The 15,376-nt window shown below is 39.7% G+C and overlaps 39 non-coding genes across 39 annotated transcripts; 36 read left to right on the plus strand and 3 right to left on the minus strand.

Moving 5' to 3' along the window:
- Positions 1 to 299: 299 nt before the first annotated feature.
- trnaq-uug (transfer RNA glutamine (anticodon UUG)) lies at positions 300 to 371 on the plus strand. The gene has a single exon. It is a non-coding gene; the product is annotated as a tRNA-Gln (tRNA).
- A 115-nt stretch (positions 372 to 486) lies between these two features.
- On the plus strand, positions 487 to 558 carry trnaq-uug (transfer RNA glutamine (anticodon UUG)). Its single transcript has one exon. It is a non-coding gene; the product is annotated as a tRNA-Gln (tRNA).
- A 115-nt stretch (positions 559 to 673) lies between these two features.
- On the plus strand, positions 674 to 745 carry trnaq-uug (transfer RNA glutamine (anticodon UUG)). Its single transcript has one exon. It is a non-coding gene; the product is annotated as a tRNA-Gln (tRNA).
- A 115-nt stretch (positions 746 to 860) lies between these two features.
- trnaq-cug (transfer RNA glutamine (anticodon CUG)) lies at positions 861 to 932 on the plus strand. The gene has a single exon. It is a non-coding gene; the product is annotated as a tRNA-Gln (tRNA).
- Positions 933 to 1,492: 560 nt separating this feature from the next.
- Positions 1,493 to 1,564, plus strand: trnaq-uug (transfer RNA glutamine (anticodon UUG)). The gene has a single exon. It is a non-coding gene; the product is annotated as a tRNA-Gln (tRNA).
- Positions 1,565 to 1,866: 302 nt separating this feature from the next.
- trnaq-cug (transfer RNA glutamine (anticodon CUG)) lies at positions 1,867 to 1,938 on the plus strand. Its single transcript has one exon. It is a non-coding gene; the product is annotated as a tRNA-Gln (tRNA).
- A 568-nt stretch (positions 1,939 to 2,506) lies between these two features.
- On the plus strand, positions 2,507 to 2,578 carry trnaq-uug (transfer RNA glutamine (anticodon UUG)). Its single transcript has one exon. It is a non-coding gene; the product is annotated as a tRNA-Gln (tRNA).
- A 302-nt stretch (positions 2,579 to 2,880) lies between these two features.
- Positions 2,881 to 2,952, plus strand: trnaq-cug (transfer RNA glutamine (anticodon CUG)). Its single transcript has one exon. It is a non-coding gene; the product is annotated as a tRNA-Gln (tRNA).
- Positions 2,953 to 3,525: 573 nt separating this feature from the next.
- trnaq-uug (transfer RNA glutamine (anticodon UUG)) lies at positions 3,526 to 3,596 on the plus strand. The gene has a single exon. It is a non-coding gene; the product is annotated as a tRNA-Gln (tRNA).
- Positions 3,597 to 3,711: 115 nt separating this feature from the next.
- Positions 3,712 to 3,783, plus strand: trnaq-cug (transfer RNA glutamine (anticodon CUG)). Its single transcript has one exon. It is a non-coding gene; the product is annotated as a tRNA-Gln (tRNA).
- A 115-nt stretch (positions 3,784 to 3,898) lies between these two features.
- On the plus strand, positions 3,899 to 3,970 carry trnaq-cug (transfer RNA glutamine (anticodon CUG)). The gene has a single exon. It is a non-coding gene; the product is annotated as a tRNA-Gln (tRNA).
- Positions 3,971 to 4,543: 573 nt separating this feature from the next.
- trnaq-uug (transfer RNA glutamine (anticodon UUG)) lies at positions 4,544 to 4,614 on the plus strand. Its single transcript has one exon. It is a non-coding gene; the product is annotated as a tRNA-Gln (tRNA).
- A 301-nt stretch (positions 4,615 to 4,915) lies between these two features.
- trnaq-cug (transfer RNA glutamine (anticodon CUG)) lies at positions 4,916 to 4,987 on the plus strand. The gene has a single exon. It is a non-coding gene; the product is annotated as a tRNA-Gln (tRNA).
- A 115-nt stretch (positions 4,988 to 5,102) lies between these two features.
- trnaq-cug (transfer RNA glutamine (anticodon CUG)) lies at positions 5,103 to 5,174 on the plus strand. The gene has a single exon. It is a non-coding gene; the product is annotated as a tRNA-Gln (tRNA).
- A 573-nt stretch (positions 5,175 to 5,747) lies between these two features.
- On the plus strand, positions 5,748 to 5,818 carry trnah-gug (transfer RNA histidin (anticodon GUG)). The gene has a single exon. It is a non-coding gene; the product is annotated as a tRNA-His (tRNA).
- A 115-nt stretch (positions 5,819 to 5,933) lies between these two features.
- On the plus strand, positions 5,934 to 6,005 carry trnaq-cug (transfer RNA glutamine (anticodon CUG)). Its single transcript has one exon. It is a non-coding gene; the product is annotated as a tRNA-Gln (tRNA).
- Positions 6,006 to 6,120: 115 nt separating this feature from the next.
- Positions 6,121 to 6,192, plus strand: trnaq-cug (transfer RNA glutamine (anticodon CUG)). The gene has a single exon. It is a non-coding gene; the product is annotated as a tRNA-Gln (tRNA).
- Positions 6,193 to 6,952: 760 nt separating this feature from the next.
- trnaq-cug (transfer RNA glutamine (anticodon CUG)) lies at positions 6,953 to 7,024 on the plus strand. The gene has a single exon. It is a non-coding gene; the product is annotated as a tRNA-Gln (tRNA).
- A 115-nt stretch (positions 7,025 to 7,139) lies between these two features.
- trnaq-cug (transfer RNA glutamine (anticodon CUG)) lies at positions 7,140 to 7,211 on the plus strand. The gene has a single exon. It is a non-coding gene; the product is annotated as a tRNA-Gln (tRNA).
- Positions 7,212 to 7,930: 719 nt separating this feature from the next.
- Positions 7,931 to 8,002, minus strand: trnaq-cug (transfer RNA glutamine (anticodon CUG)). The gene has a single exon. It is a non-coding gene; the product is annotated as a tRNA-Gln (tRNA).
- Positions 8,003 to 8,117: 115 nt separating this feature from the next.
- Positions 8,118 to 8,189, minus strand: trnaq-cug (transfer RNA glutamine (anticodon CUG)). The gene has a single exon. It is a non-coding gene; the product is annotated as a tRNA-Gln (tRNA).
- A 115-nt stretch (positions 8,190 to 8,304) lies between these two features.
- Positions 8,305 to 8,376, minus strand: trnaq-uug (transfer RNA glutamine (anticodon UUG)). The gene has a single exon. It is a non-coding gene; the product is annotated as a tRNA-Gln (tRNA).
- A 427-nt stretch (positions 8,377 to 8,803) lies between these two features.
- trnaq-uug (transfer RNA glutamine (anticodon UUG)) lies at positions 8,804 to 8,875 on the plus strand. The gene has a single exon. It is a non-coding gene; the product is annotated as a tRNA-Gln (tRNA).
- A 115-nt stretch (positions 8,876 to 8,990) lies between these two features.
- On the plus strand, positions 8,991 to 9,062 carry trnaq-cug (transfer RNA glutamine (anticodon CUG)). Its single transcript has one exon. It is a non-coding gene; the product is annotated as a tRNA-Gln (tRNA).
- A 115-nt stretch (positions 9,063 to 9,177) lies between these two features.
- On the plus strand, positions 9,178 to 9,249 carry trnaq-cug (transfer RNA glutamine (anticodon CUG)). Its single transcript has one exon. It is a non-coding gene; the product is annotated as a tRNA-Gln (tRNA).
- A 572-nt stretch (positions 9,250 to 9,821) lies between these two features.
- On the plus strand, positions 9,822 to 9,893 carry trnaq-uug (transfer RNA glutamine (anticodon UUG)). Its single transcript has one exon. It is a non-coding gene; the product is annotated as a tRNA-Gln (tRNA).
- Positions 9,894 to 10,008: 115 nt separating this feature from the next.
- trnaq-cug (transfer RNA glutamine (anticodon CUG)) lies at positions 10,009 to 10,080 on the plus strand. The gene has a single exon. It is a non-coding gene; the product is annotated as a tRNA-Gln (tRNA).
- A 115-nt stretch (positions 10,081 to 10,195) lies between these two features.
- Positions 10,196 to 10,267, plus strand: trnaq-cug (transfer RNA glutamine (anticodon CUG)). The gene has a single exon. It is a non-coding gene; the product is annotated as a tRNA-Gln (tRNA).
- Positions 10,268 to 11,027: 760 nt separating this feature from the next.
- Positions 11,028 to 11,099, plus strand: trnaq-cug (transfer RNA glutamine (anticodon CUG)). The gene has a single exon. It is a non-coding gene; the product is annotated as a tRNA-Gln (tRNA).
- A 573-nt stretch (positions 11,100 to 11,672) lies between these two features.
- Positions 11,673 to 11,744, plus strand: trnaq-uug (transfer RNA glutamine (anticodon UUG)). Its single transcript has one exon. It is a non-coding gene; the product is annotated as a tRNA-Gln (tRNA).
- A 115-nt stretch (positions 11,745 to 11,859) lies between these two features.
- trnaq-cug (transfer RNA glutamine (anticodon CUG)) lies at positions 11,860 to 11,931 on the plus strand. Its single transcript has one exon. It is a non-coding gene; the product is annotated as a tRNA-Gln (tRNA).
- Positions 11,932 to 12,046: 115 nt separating this feature from the next.
- Positions 12,047 to 12,118, plus strand: trnaq-cug (transfer RNA glutamine (anticodon CUG)). Its single transcript has one exon. It is a non-coding gene; the product is annotated as a tRNA-Gln (tRNA).
- Positions 12,119 to 12,691: 573 nt separating this feature from the next.
- trnaq-uug (transfer RNA glutamine (anticodon UUG)) lies at positions 12,692 to 12,763 on the plus strand. The gene has a single exon. It is a non-coding gene; the product is annotated as a tRNA-Gln (tRNA).
- A 302-nt stretch (positions 12,764 to 13,065) lies between these two features.
- Positions 13,066 to 13,137, plus strand: trnaq-cug (transfer RNA glutamine (anticodon CUG)). Its single transcript has one exon. It is a non-coding gene; the product is annotated as a tRNA-Gln (tRNA).
- Positions 13,138 to 13,252: 115 nt separating this feature from the next.
- On the plus strand, positions 13,253 to 13,324 carry trnaq-cug (transfer RNA glutamine (anticodon CUG)). Its single transcript has one exon. It is a non-coding gene; the product is annotated as a tRNA-Gln (tRNA).
- Positions 13,325 to 14,084: 760 nt separating this feature from the next.
- Positions 14,085 to 14,156, plus strand: trnaq-cug (transfer RNA glutamine (anticodon CUG)). Its single transcript has one exon. It is a non-coding gene; the product is annotated as a tRNA-Gln (tRNA).
- Positions 14,157 to 14,728: 572 nt separating this feature from the next.
- trnaq-uug (transfer RNA glutamine (anticodon UUG)) lies at positions 14,729 to 14,800 on the plus strand. Its single transcript has one exon. It is a non-coding gene; the product is annotated as a tRNA-Gln (tRNA).
- A 115-nt stretch (positions 14,801 to 14,915) lies between these two features.
- On the plus strand, positions 14,916 to 14,987 carry trnaq-cug (transfer RNA glutamine (anticodon CUG)). The gene has a single exon. It is a non-coding gene; the product is annotated as a tRNA-Gln (tRNA).
- A 115-nt stretch (positions 14,988 to 15,102) lies between these two features.
- trnaq-cug (transfer RNA glutamine (anticodon CUG)) lies at positions 15,103 to 15,174 on the plus strand. Its single transcript has one exon. It is a non-coding gene; the product is annotated as a tRNA-Gln (tRNA).
- The last annotated feature ends 202 nt before the right edge of the window (positions 15,175 to 15,376 follow it).

Consider the following 15,376-nt stretch of genomic DNA (forward strand, 5'->3'; position numbering starts at 1 on the left):
TTGATACCGTTTATGGCCAGAAAATATTTTCTCTGTTTTTCCGGAGAACCTAGGAGAGCAAATCTGAACCCATCCCAGAGTATTGATTACAGGGTTCTGTGCTGTCAAGGTTATCACTCAGGACTCTGAATCCTACAATCTGAGTTCAAGTCTTGGTCGGACCTACCATGTGAATAATTCTTCCTTGTTGAACTAGAAGATAGCTGTCCAAATATTGTTGTCAGTTGAAAGAATTTGCAACACGTGAAGGAACGACTGTCAATTTTTTTCTGTAAAATTACAAATTTGGTTAATAATATGGTTCTATGGTGTAATGGTTAGCACTCTGGACTTTGAATCCAGTGATCCGAGTTCAAATCTCGGTAGAACCTTCCTAGCTTTTGTGCTGAATTATTCACATGGCCTACCAATAATCTCATCTCTTGCTGTTAATCGGGTGAACAAATGACAGGAAAATCTGAACACTTCAATAATATTTGTGTACAGGGTTTTATGGTGTAATGGTTAGCACTCTGGACTTTGAATCCAGTGATCCGAGTTCAAATCTCGGTAGAACCTTCCTAGCTTTTGTGCTGAATTATTCACATGGCCTACCAATAATCTCATCTCTTGCTGTTAATCGGGTGAACAAATGACAGGAAAATCTGAACACTTCAATAATATTTGTGTACAGGGTTTTATGGTGTAATGGTTAGCACTCTGGACTTTGAATCCAGTGATCCGAGTTCAAATCTCGGTAGAACCTTCCTAGCTTTTGTGCTGAATTATTCACATGGCCTACCAATAATCTCATCTCTTGCTGTTAATCGGGTGAACAAATGACAGGAAAATCTGAACACTTTAAAAATATTTATGTACAGGGTTCTATGGTGTAATGGTTAGCACTCAGGACTCTGAATCCTGCGATCCGAGTTCAAATCTCGGTAGGACCTACCTTGAATTTGCAGTGACATACTCCTGTCAACTTTAAAATTGTCGTTTGTGAAAGAAACAAGTGGGTGGGAGTTGATGAGCAGTCTTTGGTACACATGAATGGCTAGCCTACAGGAAATGCATACTATGAGTGCCTAGTAGGTTTGTTAATTGAGAACTTGCTACCTCCCAATGAACCGAAAATACTTCAGATTTTTTTCACCCTCATCACATCAATCGTGTTGGAAATATGTGGACTTACAAGTTGTTACATGGTAGGGTAGCCCAGTTGATACCGTTTATGGCCAGAAAATATTTTCTCTGTTTTTCCGGAGAACCTAGGAGAGCAAATCTGAACCCATCCCAGAGTATTGATTACAGGGTTCTGTGCTGTCAAGGTTATCACTCAGGACTCTGAATCCTACAATCTGAGTTCAAGTCTTGGTCGGACCTACCATGTGAATAATTCTTCCTTGTTGAACTAGAAGATAGCTGTCCAAATATTGTTGAAGAATTTGCAACACGTGAAGGAACGACTGTCCATTTTTTTCTGTAAAATTCCAAATTTGGTTAAGAATATGGTTCTATGGTGTAATGGTTAGCACTCTGGACTTTGAATCCAGTGATCCGAGTTCAAATCTCGGTAGAACCTTCCTAACTTCTGTGCTGAATTATTCACATGGCCTACCAATAATCTCATCTCTTGCTGTTAATCGGGTGAACAAATGACAGGAAAATCTGAACACTTCAATAATTTTTATGTACAGGGTGCTATGGTGTAATGGTTAGCACTCAGGACTCTGAATCCTGCGATCCGAGTTCAAATCTCAGTAGAACCTTCCTAGCTTTTGTGCTGAATTATTCACATGGCCTACCAATAATCTCATCTCTTGCTGTTAATCGGGTGAACAAATGACAGGAAAATCTGAACACTTCAATAACATTTATCTACAGGGTTCTATGGTGTAATGGTTAGCACTCAGGACTCTGAATCCTGCGATCCGAGTTCAAATCTCGGTAGGACCTACCTTGAATTTGCAGTGACATACTCCTGTCAACTTTAAAATTGTCGTTTGTGAAAGAAACAAGTGGGTGGGAGTTGATGAGCAGTCTTTGGTACACATGAATGGCTAGCCTACAGGAAATGCATACAATGAGTGCCTAGTAGGTATGTTAATTGGGAACTTGCTACCTCCCAATGAACCGAAAATATTTCAGATTTTTTTCACCCTCATCACATCAATCGTGTTGGAAATATGTGGACTTACAAGTTGTTACATGGTAGGGTAGCCCAGTTGATACCGTTTATGGCCAGAAAATATTTTCTCTGTTTTTCCGGAGAACCTAGGAGAGCAAATCTGAACCCATCCCAGAGTATTGATTACAGGGTTCTGTGCTGTCAAGGTTATCACTCAGGACTCTGAATCCTACAATCTGAGTTCAAGTCTTGGTCGGACCTACCATGTGAATAATTCTTCCTTGTTGAACTAGAAGATAGCTGTCCAAATATTGTTGTCAGTTGAAAGTATTTGCAACACGTGAAGGAACGACTGTCCATTTTTTTCTGTAAAATTCCAAATTTGTTTAAGATTATGGTTCTATGGTGTAATGGTTAGCACTCTGGACTTTGAATCCAGTGATCCGAGTTCAAATCTCGGTAGAACCTTCCTAGCTTTTGTGCAGAATTATTCACATGGCCTACCAATAATCTCATCTCTTGCTGTTAATCGGGTGAACAAATGACAGGAAAATCTGAACACTTCGATACTTTTTATGTACAGGGTTCTATGGTGTAATGTTTAGCACTCAGGACTCTGAATCCTGTGATCCGAGTTCAAATCTCAGTAGAACCTTCCTAGCTTTTGTGCTGAATTATTCACATGGCCTACCAATAATCTCATTTCTTGCTGTTAATCGGGTGAACAAATGACAGGAAAATCTGAACACTTCAATAACATTAATGTACAGGGTTCTATGGTGTAATGGTTAGCACTCAGGACTCTGAATCCTGCGATCCGAGTTCAAATCTCGGTAGGACCTACCATGATTTTGCAGTGACATACTCCTCTCCTGTCAACTTTAAAATTGTCGTGTGTGAAAGAAACAAGTGGGTGGGAGTTGATGAGCAGTCTTTGATACACTTGAAAGGCTAGCCTACAGGAAATGCATACTATGAGTGCCTAGTAGGTTTGTTAATTGAGAACTTGCTACCTCCCAATGAACTGAAAATATTTCAGATTTTTTTCACCCTCATCACATCAATCGTGTTGGAAATATGTGGACTTACAAGTTGTTACATGGTAGGGTAGCCCAGTTGATACCGTTTATGGCCAGAAAATATTTTCTCTGTTTTTCCGGAGAACCTAGGAGAGCAAATCTGAACCCATCCCAGAGTATTTATTACAGGGTTCTGTGCTGTCAAGGTTATCACTCAGGACTCTGAATCCTACTATCTGAGTTCAAGTCTTGGTCGGACCTACCATGTGAATAATTCTTCCTTGTTGAACTAGAAGACAGCTGTCCAAATATTGTTGTCAGTTGAAAGAATTTGCAACACGTGAAGGAACGACTGTCAATTTTTTTCTGTAAAATTCCAAATTTGGTCAAGAATATGGTTCTATGGTGTAATGGTTAGCACTCTGGACTTTGAATCCAGTGACCGAGTTCAAATCTCGGTAGAACCTTCCTAGCTTTTGTGCTGAATTATTCACATGGCCTACCAATAATCTCATCTCTTGCTGTTAATCGGGTGAACAAATGACAGGAAAATCTGAACACTTCAATAACATTTATGTACAGGGTTCTATGGTGTAATGGTTAGCACTCAGGACTCTGAATCCTGCGATCCGAGTTCAAATCTCGGTAGGACCTACCTTGATTTTGTGCTGAATTATTCACATTACCTACCAATAATCTCATCTCTTGCTGTTAATCGTGTGAACAAATGACAGTAAAACCTGAACACTTCAATAACATTAATGTACATGGTTCTATGGTGTAATGGTTAGCACTCAGGACTCTGAATCCTGCGATCCGAGTTCAAATCTCGGTAGGACCTACCAAGATTTTGCAGTGACATACTCCTCTCCTGTCAACTTTAAAATTGTCGTGTGTGAAAGAAACAAGTGGGTGGGAGTTGATGAGCAGTCTTTGATACACATGAAAGGCTAGCCTACAGGAAATGCATACTATGAGTGCCTAGTAGGTTTGTTAATTGAGAACTTGCTTCCTCCCAATGAACTGAAAATATTTCAGATTTTTTTCACCCTCATCACATCAATCGTGTTGGAAATATGTGGACTTACAAGTTGTTACATGGTAGGGTAGCCCAGTTGATACCGTTTATGGCCAGAAAATATTTTCTCTGTTTTTCCGGAGAACCTAGGAGAGCAAATCTGAACCCATCCCAGAGTATTTATTACAGGGTTCTGTGCTGTCAAGGTTATCACTCAGGACTCTGAATCCTACTATCTGAGTTCAAGTCTTGGTCGGACCTACCATGTGAATAATTCTTCCTTGTTGAACTAGAAGACAGCTGTCCAAATATTGTTGTCAGTTGAAAGAATTTGCAACACGTGAAGGAACGACTGTCAATTTTTTTCTGTAAAATTCCAAATTTGGTCAAGAATATGGTTCTATGGTGTAATGGTTAGCACTCTGGACTTTGAATCCAGTGACCGAGTTCAAATCTCGGTAGAACCTTCCTAGCTTTTGTGCTGAATTATTCACATGGCCTACCAATAATCTCATCTCTTGCTGTTAATCGGGTGAACAAATGACAGGAAAATCTGAACACTTCAAAATTATTTATGTACAGGGTTCTATGGTGTAATGGTTAGCACTCAGACTCTGAATCCTGCAATCCGAGTTCAAATCTCGGTAGGACCTACCTTGATTTTGTGCTGAATTATTCACATTACCTACCAAAAATCTCATCTCTTGCTGTTAATCGTGTGAAAAAATGACAGGAAAATCTGAACACTTCAAAATTATTTATGTACAGGGTTCTATGGTGTAATGGTTAGCACTCAGGACTCTGAATCCTGCGATCCGAGTTCAAATCTCGGTAGAACCTTCCTAGCTTTTGTGCTGAATTATTCACATGGCCTACCAATAATCTCATTTCTTGCTGTTAATCGGGTGAACAAATGACAGGAAAATCTGAACACTTCAATAACATTAATGTACAGGGTTCTATGGTGTAATGGTTAGCACTCAGGACTCTGAATCCTGCGATCCGAGTTCAAATCTCGGTAGGACCTACCATGATTTTGCAGTGACATACTCCTCTCCTGTCAACTTTAAAATTGTCGTGTGTGAAAGAAACAAGTGGGTGGGAGTTGATGAGCAGTCTTTGATACACATGAAAAGCTAGCCTACAGGAAATGCATACTATGAGTGCCTAGTAGGTTTGTTAATTGAGAACTTGCTACCTCCCAATGAACTGAAAATATTTCAGATTTTTTTCACCCTCATCACATCAATCGTGTTGGAAATATGTGGACTTACAAGTTGTTACATGGTAGGGTAGCCCAGTTGATACCGTTTATGGCCAGAAAATATTTTCTCTGTTTTTCCGGAGAACCTAGGAGAGCAAATCTGAACCCATCCCAGAGTATTTATTACAGGGTTCTGTGCTGTCAAGGTTATCACTCAGGACTCTGAATCCTGCTATCTGAGTTCAAGTCTTGGTCGGACCTACCATGTGAATAATTCTTCCTTGTTGAACTAGAAGACAGCTGTCCAAATATTGTTGTCAGTTGAAAGAATTTGCAACACGTGAAGGAACGACTGTCAATTTTTTTCTGTAAAATTCCAAATTTGGTCAAGAATATGGTTCTATGGTGTAATGGTTAGCACTCTGGACTGTGAATCCAGTGACCGAGTTCAAATCTCGGTAGAACCTTCCTAGCTTTTGTGCTGAATTATTCACATGGCCTACCAATAATCTCATCTCTTGCTGTTAATCGGGTGAACAAATGACAGGAAAATCTGAACACTTCAAAATTATTTATGTACAGGGTTCTATGGTGTAATGGTTAGCACTCAGGACTCTGAATCCTGCGATCCGAGTTCAAATCTCGGTAGGACCTACCTTGATTTTGTGCTGAATTATTCACATTACCTACCAATAATCTCATCTCTTGCTGTTAATCGTGTGAACAAATGACAGTAAAACCTGAACACTTCAATAATATTTAAGTACAGGGTTCTATGGTGTAATGGTTAGCACTCATGACTCTGAATCCTGTGATCCGAGTTCAAATCTCGGTAGGACCTACCGCGATTTTGCAGTGACATACTCCTCTCCTGTCAACTTTAAAATTGTCGTGTGTGAAAGAAACAAGTGAGTGGGAGTTGATGAGCAGCCTTTGGTACACACGAATGGCTAGCCTACAGGAAATGCATACTATGAGTGCATAGTAGGTTTGTTAATTGAGAACTTGCTACCTCCCAATGAACCGAAAATATTTCAGATTTTTTTCACCCTAATCACATCAATCGTGTTGGAAATATTTGGACTTACAAGTTGTTACATGGTAGGGTAGCCCAGTTGATACCGTTTATGGCCAGAAAATATTTTCTCTGTTTTTCCGGAGAACCTAGGAGAGTAAATCTGAACCCATCACAGAGTATTGATTACTGGGTTCTGTGCTGTCAAGGTTAACACTCAGGACTCTGAATCCTACTATCTGAGTTCAAGTCTTGGTCGGACCTACCATGTGAATAATTCTTCCTTGTTGAACTAGAAGACAGCTGTCCAAATATTGTTGTCAGTTGAAAGTATTTGCAACACGTGAAGGAACGACTGTCCATTCTTTTCTGTAAAATTACAAATTTTCTTAAGAATATGGTTCTATGGTGTAATGGTTAGCACTCTAGACTTTGAATCCAGTGATCCGAGTTCAAACTTCAGTAGAATCTTCCTAGCTTTTGTGTTTAATTATTCACATGGCCTACCAATAATCTCATCTCTTGCTGTTAATCGTGTGAACAAATGACAGGAAAATCTGAACACATCAATAAAATTTAAGTACAGGGTTCTATGGTGTAATGGTTAGCACTCAGGACTCTGAATCCTGCGATCCGAGTTCAAATCTCGGTTGGACCTACCTTGATTTTGTGCTGAAATATTCACATGGCCTACCAATAATCTAATCTCTTGCTGTTATTTGGGTGAACAAATGACAGGAAAATCTGAACACTTCAAAATAAACTATGTACAGGGTTCTATGGTGTAATGGTTAGCACTCAGGACTCTGAATCCTGTGATCTGAGTTCAAATCTCGGTAGGAACTACGTCGATTTTGCAGTGACATACTCCTCTCCTGTCAACTTTAAAATTGTCGTGTGTGAAAGAAACAAGTGGGTGGGAGTTGATGAGCAGCCTTTGGTACACATGAATGGCTAGCCTACAGGAAATGCATACTATGAGTGCCTAGTAGGTGTGTTAACCAATTTTGTAATTTTACAGAAAATAATGGACAGTCGTTCCTTCACGTGTTGCAAATACTTTCAACTGACAACAACATTTGGACAGCTGTCTTCTAGTTCAACAAGGAAGAATTATTCACATGGTAGGTCCGACCAAGACTTGAACTCAGATAGTAGGATTCAGAGTCCTGAGTGATAACCTTGACAGCACAGAACCCAGTAATCAATACTCTGTGATGGGTTCAGATTTACTCTCCTAGGTTCTCCGGAAAAACAGAGAAAATATTTTCTGGCCATAAACGGTATCAAGTGGGCTACCCTACCATGTAACAACTTGTAAGTCCACATATTTCCAACACGATTGATGTGATTAGGGTGAAAAAAATCTGAAATATTTTCGGTTCATTGGGAGGTAGCAAGTTCTCAATTAACAAACCTACTATGCACTCATAGCATGCATTTCCTGTAGGCTAGCCATTCGTGTGTACCAAAGACTGCTCATCAACTCCCACTCACTTGTTTCTTTCACACAAGACAATTTTAAAGTTGACAGGAGAGGAGTATGTCACTGCAAAATCGCGGTAGGTCCTACCGAGATTTGAACTCAGATCGCAGGATTCAGAGTCCTGAGTGCTAACCATTACACCATAGAACCCTGTACTTAAATTTTATTGATGTGTTCAGATTTTCCTGTCATTTGTTCACACGATTAACAGCAAGAGATGAGATTATTGGTAGGCCATGTGAATAATTCAGCACAAAAGCAAGGTAGGTCCTACCGAGATTTGAACTCAGTTCGCAGGATTCAGAGTCCTGAGTGCTAACCATTACACCATAGAACCCTGTACATAAAGTTTTTTGAAGTGTTCAGATTTTCCTGTCATTTGTTCACACGATTAACAGCAAGAGATGAGATTATTGGTAGGCCATGTGAATAATTCAACACAAAAGCTAGGAAGGTTCTACCGAGATTTGAACTCGGATCACTGGATTCAAAGTCCAGAGTGCTAACCATTACACCATAGAACCATATTCTTAAGAAAATTTGTAATTTTACAGAAAAGAATGGACAGTCGTTCCTTCACGTGTTGCAAATACTTTCAACTGACAACAATATTTGGACAGCTGTCTTCTAGTTCAACAAGGAAGAATTATTCACATGGTAGGTCCGACCAAGACTTGAACTCAGATAGTAGGATTCAGAGTCCTGAGTGATAACCTTGACAGCACAGAACCCAGTAATCAATACTCTGTGATGGGTTCAGATTTACTCTCCTAGGTTCTCCGGAAAAACAGAGAAAATTTTTTCTGGCCATAAACGGTATCAACTGGGCTACCCTACCATGTAACAACTTGTAAGTCCACATATTTCCAACACGATTGATGTGATTAGGGTGAAAAAAGTCTGAAATATTTTCGGTTCATTGGGAGGTAGCAAGTTCTCAATTAAGAATATGGTTCTATGGTGTAATGGTTAGCACTCTGGACTTTGAATCCAGTGATCCGAGTTCAAATCTCGGTAGAACCTTCCTGGCTTTTGTGTTGAATTATTCACATGGCCTACCAATAATCTCATCTCTTGCTGTTAATCGTGTGAACAAATGACAGGAAAATCTGAACACTTCAAAATTATTTAAGTACAGGGTTCTATGGTGTAATGGTTAGCACTCAGGACTCTGAATCCTGCGATCCGAGTTCAAATCTCGGTAGGACCTACCTTGATTTTGTGCTGAAATATTCACATGGCCTACCAATAATCAAATCTCTTGCTGTTATTTGGGTGAACAAATGACAGGAAAATCTGAACACTTCAAAATTAAGTATTTACAGGGTTCTATGGTGTAAAGGTTAGCACTCAGGACTCTGAATCCTGCGATCTGAGTTCAAATCTCGGTAGGACCTACCTCGATTTTGCAGTGACATACTCCTCTCCTGTCAACTTTAAAATTGTCATGTGTGAAAGAAACAAGTGGGTGGGAGTTGATGAGCAGCCTTTGGTACACACGAATGGCTAGCCTACAGGAAATGCATACTATGAGTGCCTAGTAGGTTTGTTTATTGAGAACTTGCTACCTCCCAATGAACCGAAAATATTTCAGATTTTTTCACCCTAATCACATCAATCGTGTTGGAAATATGTGGACTTACAAGTTGTTACATGGTAGGGTAGCCCAGTTGATACCGTTTATGGCCAGAAAAAAAATTCTCTGTTTTTACGGAGAACCTAGGAGAGTAAATCTGAACCCATCACAGAGTATTGATTACTGGGTTCTGTGCTGTCAAGGTTATCACTCAGGACTCTGAATCCTACTATCTGAGTTCAAGTCTTGGTCGGACCTACCATGTGAATAATTCTTCTTTGTTGAACTAGAAGACAGCTGTCCAAATATTGTTGTCAGTTGAAAGTATTTGCAACACGTGAAGGAACGACTGTCCATTCTTTTCTGTAAAATTACAAATTTTCTTAAGAATATGGTTCTATGGTGTAATGGTTAGCACTCTGGACTTTGAATCCAGTGATCCGATTTCAAATCTCGGTAGAACCTTCCTAGCTTTTGTGTTTCATTATTCACATGGCCTACCAATAATCTCATCTCTTGCTGTTAATCGTGTGAACAAATGACAGGAAAATCTGAACACATCAATAAAATTTAAGTACAGGGTTCTATGGTGTAATGGTTAGCACTCAGGACTCTGAATCCTGCGATCCGAGTTCAAATCTCGGTTGGACCTACCTTGATTTTGTGCTGAAATATTCACATGGCCTACCAATAATCTAATCTCTTGCTGTTATTTGGGTGAACAAATGACAGGAAAATCTGAACACTTCAAAATAAACTATGTACAGGGTTCTATGGTGTAATGGTTAGCACTCAGGACTCTGAATCCTGTGATCTGAGTTCAAATCTCGGTAGGAACTACCTCGATTTTGCAGTGACATACTCCTCTCCTGTCAACTTTAAAATTGTCGTGTGTGAAAGAAACAAGTGGGTGGGAGTTGATGAGCAGCCTTTGGTACACACGAATGGCTAGCCTACAGGAAATGCATACTATGAGTGCCTAGTAGGTGTGTAAATTGAGAACTTGCTACCTCCCAATGAACCGAAAATATTTCAGATTTTTTTCACCCTAATCACATCAATCGTGTTGGAAATATGTGGACTTACAAGTTGTTACATGGTAGGGTAGCCCAGTTGATACCGTTTATGGCCAGAAAAAATTTTCTCTGTTTTTCCGGAGAACCTAGGAGAGTAAATCTGAACCCATCACAGAGTATTGATTACTGGGTTCTGTGCTGTCAAGGTTATCCCTCAGGACTCTGAATCCTACTATCTGAGTTCAAGTCTTGGTCAGACCTACCATGTGAATAATTCTTCCTTGTTGAACTAGAAGACAGCTGTCCAAATATTGTTGTCAGTTGAAAGTATTTGCAACACGTGAAGGAACGACTGTCCATTCTTTTCTGTAAAATTACAAATTTTCTTAAGAATATGGTTCTATGGTGTAATGGTTAGCACTCTGGACTCTGAATCCTGCGAACTGAGTTCAAATCTCGGTAGGACCTACCTTGCTTTTGAGCTGAATTATTCACATGGCCTACCAATAATCTCATCTCTTGCTGTTAATCGTGTGAACAAATGACAGGAAAATCTGAACACATCAATAAAATTTAAGTACAGGGTTCTATGGTGTAATGGTTAGCACTCAGGACTCTGAATCCTGCGATCCGAGTTCAAATCTCGGTAGGACCTACCGCAATTTTGCAGTGACATACTCCTCTCCTGTCATCTTTAAAATTGTCTTGTGTGAAAGAAACAAGTGAGTGGGAGTTGATGAGCAGTCTTTGGTACACACGAATGGCTAGCCTACAGGAAATGCATGCTATGAGTGCATAGTAGGTTTGTTAAATGAGAACTTGCTACCTCCCAATGAACCGAAAATATTTCAGATTTTTTTCACCCTAATCACATCAATCGTGTTGGAAATATGTGGACTTACAAGTTGTTACATGGTAGGGTAGCCCACTTGATACCGTTTATGGCCAGAAAATATTTTCTCTGTTTTTCCGGAGAACCTAGGAGAGTAAATCTGAACCCATCACAGAGTATTGATTACTGGGTTCTGTGCTGTCAAGGTTATCACTCAGGACTCTGAATCCTACTATCTGAGTTCAAGTCTTGGTCGGACCTACCATGTGAATAATTCTTCCTTGTTGAACTAGAAGACAGCTGTCCAAATGTTGTTGTCAGTTGAAAGTATTTGCAACACGTGAAGGAACGACTGTCCATTATTTTCTGTAAAATTACAAAATTGGTTAAGAATATGGTTCTATGGTGTAATGGTTAGCACTCTGGACTTTGAATCCAGTGATCCGAGTTCAAATCTCAGTAGAACCTTCCTAGCTTTTGTGTTGAATTATTCACATGGCCTACCAATAATCTCATCTCTTGCTGTTAATCGTGTGAACAAATGACAGGAAAATCTGAACACTTCAAAATTATTTAAGTACAGGGTTCTATGGTGTAATAGTTAGCACTCAGGACTCTGAATCCTGCGATCCGAGTTCAAATCTCGGTAGGACCTACCTTGATTTTGTGCTGAAATATTCACATGGCCTACCAATAATCAAATCTCTTGCTGTTATTTGGGTGAACAAATGACAGGAAAATCTGAACACTTCAAAATTAAGTATTTACAGGGTTCTATGGTGTAAAGGTTAGCACTCAGGACTCTGAATCCTGCGATCTGAGTTCAAATCTCGGTAGGACCTACCTTGATTTTGCAGTGACATTCTCCTCTCCTGTCAACTTTAAAATTGTCATGTGTGAAAGAAACAAGTGGGTGGGAGTTGATGAGCAGCCTTTGGTACACACGAATGGCTAGCCTACAGGAAATGCATACTATGAGTGCCTAGTAGGTTTGTTTATTGAGAACTTGCTACCTCCCAATGAACCGAAAATATTTCAGATTTTTTTCACCCTAATCACATCAATCGTGTTGGAAATATGTGGACTTACAAGTTGTTACATGGTAGGGTAGCCCAGTTGATACCGTTTATGGCCAGAAAAAAAATTCTCTGTTTTTCCGTAGAACCTAGGAGAGTAAATCTGAACCCATCACAGAGTATTGATTACTGGGTTCTGTGCTGTCAAGGTTATCACTCAGGACTCTGAATCCTACTATCTGAGTTCAAGTCTTGGTCGGACCTACCATGTGAATAATTCTTCTTTGTTGAACTAGAAGACAGCTGTCCAAATATTGTTGTCAGTTGAAAGTATTTGCAACACGTGAAGGAACGACTGTCCATTCTTTTCTGTAAAATTACAAATTTTCTTAAGAATATGGTTCTATGGTGTAATGGTTAGCACTCTGGACTTTGAATCCAGTGATCCGATTTCAAATCTCGGTAGAACCTTCCTAGCTTTTGTGTTGAATTATTCACATGGCCTACCAATAATCTCACCTCTTGCTGTTAATCGTGTGAACAAATGACATGAAAATCTGAACACTTCAAAAAACTTTATGTACAGGGTTCTATGGTGTAATGGTTAGCACTCAGGACTCTGAATCCTGCGATCTGAGTTCAAATCTCGCTAGGACCTACCTAGATTTTGTGCTGAATTATTCACATGGCCTACCAATTATCTCATCTCTTGCTGTTAATCGTGTGAACAAATGACAGGAAAATCTGAACACATCAATAAAATTTAAGTACAGGGTTCTATGGTGTAATGGTTAGCACTCAGGACTCTGAATCCTGCGATCCGAGTTCAAATCTCGGTTGGACCTACCTTGATTTTGTGCTGAAATATTCACATGGCCTACCAATAATCTAATCTCTTGCTGTTATTTGGGTGAACAAATGACAGGAAAATCTGAACACTTCAAAATAAACTATGTACAGGGTTCTATGGTGTAATGGTTAGCACTCAGGACTCTGAATCCTGTGATCTGAGTTCAAATCTCGGTAGGAACTACCTCGATTTTGCAGTGACATACTCCTCTCCTGTCAACTTTAAAATTGTCGTGTGTGAAAGAAACAAGTGGGTGGGAGTTGATGAGCAGCCTTTGGTACACACGAATGGCTAGCCTACAGGAAATGCATACTATGAGTGCCTAGTAGGTGTGTTAATTGAGAACTTGCTACCTCCCAATGAACCGAAAATATTTCAGATTTTTTTCACCCTAATCACATCAATCGTGTTGGAAATATGTGGACTTACAAGTTGTTACATGGTAGGGTAGCCCAGTTGATACCGTTTATGGCCAGAAAAAATTTTCTCTGTTTTTCCGGAGAACCTAGGAGAGTAAATCTGAACCCATCACAGAGTATTGATTACTGGGTTCTGTGCTGTCAAGGTTATCACTCAGGACTCTGAATCCTACTATCTGAGTTCAAGTCTTGGTCGGACCTACCATGTGAATAATTCTTCCTTGTTGAACTAGAAGACAGCTGTCCAAATATTGTTGTCAGTTGAAAGTATTTGCAACACGTGAAGGAACGACTGTCCATTCTTTTCTGTAAAATTACAAATTTTCTTAAGAATATGGTTCTATGGTGTAATGGTTAGCACTCTGGACTCTGAATCCTGCGAACTGAGTTCAAATCTCGGTAGGACCTACCTTGCTTTTGTGCTGAATTATTCACATGGCCTACCAATAATCTCATCTCTTGCTGTTAATCGTGTGAACAAATGACAGGAAAATCTGAACACATCAATAAAATTTAAGTACAGGGTTCTATGGTGTAATGGTTAGCACTCAGGACTCTGAATCCTGCGATCCGAGTTCAAATCTCGGTAGGACCTACCGCGATTTTGCAGTGACATACTCCTCTCCTGTCATCTTTAAAATTGTCTTGTGTGAAAGAAACAAGTGAGTGGGAGTTGATGAGCAGTCTTTGGTACACACGAATGGCTAGCCTACAGGAAATGCATGCTATGAGTGCATAGTAGGTTTGTTAATTGAGAACTTGCTACCTCCCAATGAACCGAAAATATTTCAGATTTTTTTCACCCTAATCACATCAATCGTGTTGGAAATATGTGGACTTACAAGTTGTTACATGGTAGGGTAGCCCACTTGATACCGTTTATGGCCAGAAATATTTTCTCTGTTTTTCCGGAGAACCTAGGAGAGTAAATCTGAACCCATCACAGAGTATTGATTACTGGGTTCTGTGCTGTCAAGGTTATCACTCAGGACTCTGAATCCTACTATCTGAGTTCAAGTCTTGGTCGGACCTACCATGTGAATAATTCTTCCTTGTTGAACTAGAAGACAGCTGTCCAAATGTTGTTGTCAGTTGAAAGTATTTGCAACACGTGAAGGAACGACTGTCCATTATTTTCTGTAAAATTACAAAATTGGTTAAGAATATGGTTCTATGGTGTAATGGTTAGCACTCTGGACTTTGAATCCAGTGATCCGAGTTCAAATCTCAGTAGAACCTTCCTAGCTTTTGTGTTGAATTATTCACATGGCCTACCAATAATCTCATCTCTTGCTGTTAATCGTGTGAACAAATGACAGGAAAATCTGAACACTTCAAAATTATTTCAGTACAGGGTTCTATGGTGTAATAGTTAGCACTCAGGACTCTGAATCCTGCGATCCGAGTTCAAATCTCGGTAGGACCTACCTTGATTTTGTGCTGAAATATTCACATGGCCTACCAATAATCAAATCTCTTGCTGTTATTTGGGTGAACAAATGACAGGAAAATCTGAACACTTCAAAATTAAGTATTTACAGGGTTCTATGGTGTAAAGGTTAGCACTCAGGACTCTGAATCCTGCGATCTGAGTTCAAATCTCGGTAGGACCTACCTCGATTTTGCAGTGACATACTCCTCTCCTGTCAACTTTAAAATTGTCATGTGTGAAAGAAACAAGTGGGTGGGAGTTGATGAGCAGCCTTTGGTACACACGAATGGCTAGCCTACAGGAAATGCATACTATGAGTGCCTAGTAGGTTTGTTTATTGAGAACTTGCTACCTCCCAATGAACCGAAAATATTTCAGATTTT

The sequence above is a fragment of the Salvelinus fontinalis genome, chromosome 5, assembly GCF_029448725.1.
Source record: "Salvelinus fontinalis isolate EN_2023a chromosome 5, ASM2944872v1, whole genome shotgun sequence".
In the NCBI taxonomy this organism is placed as follows: Eukaryota; Metazoa; Chordata; class Actinopteri; order Salmoniformes; family Salmonidae; genus Salvelinus; species Salvelinus fontinalis.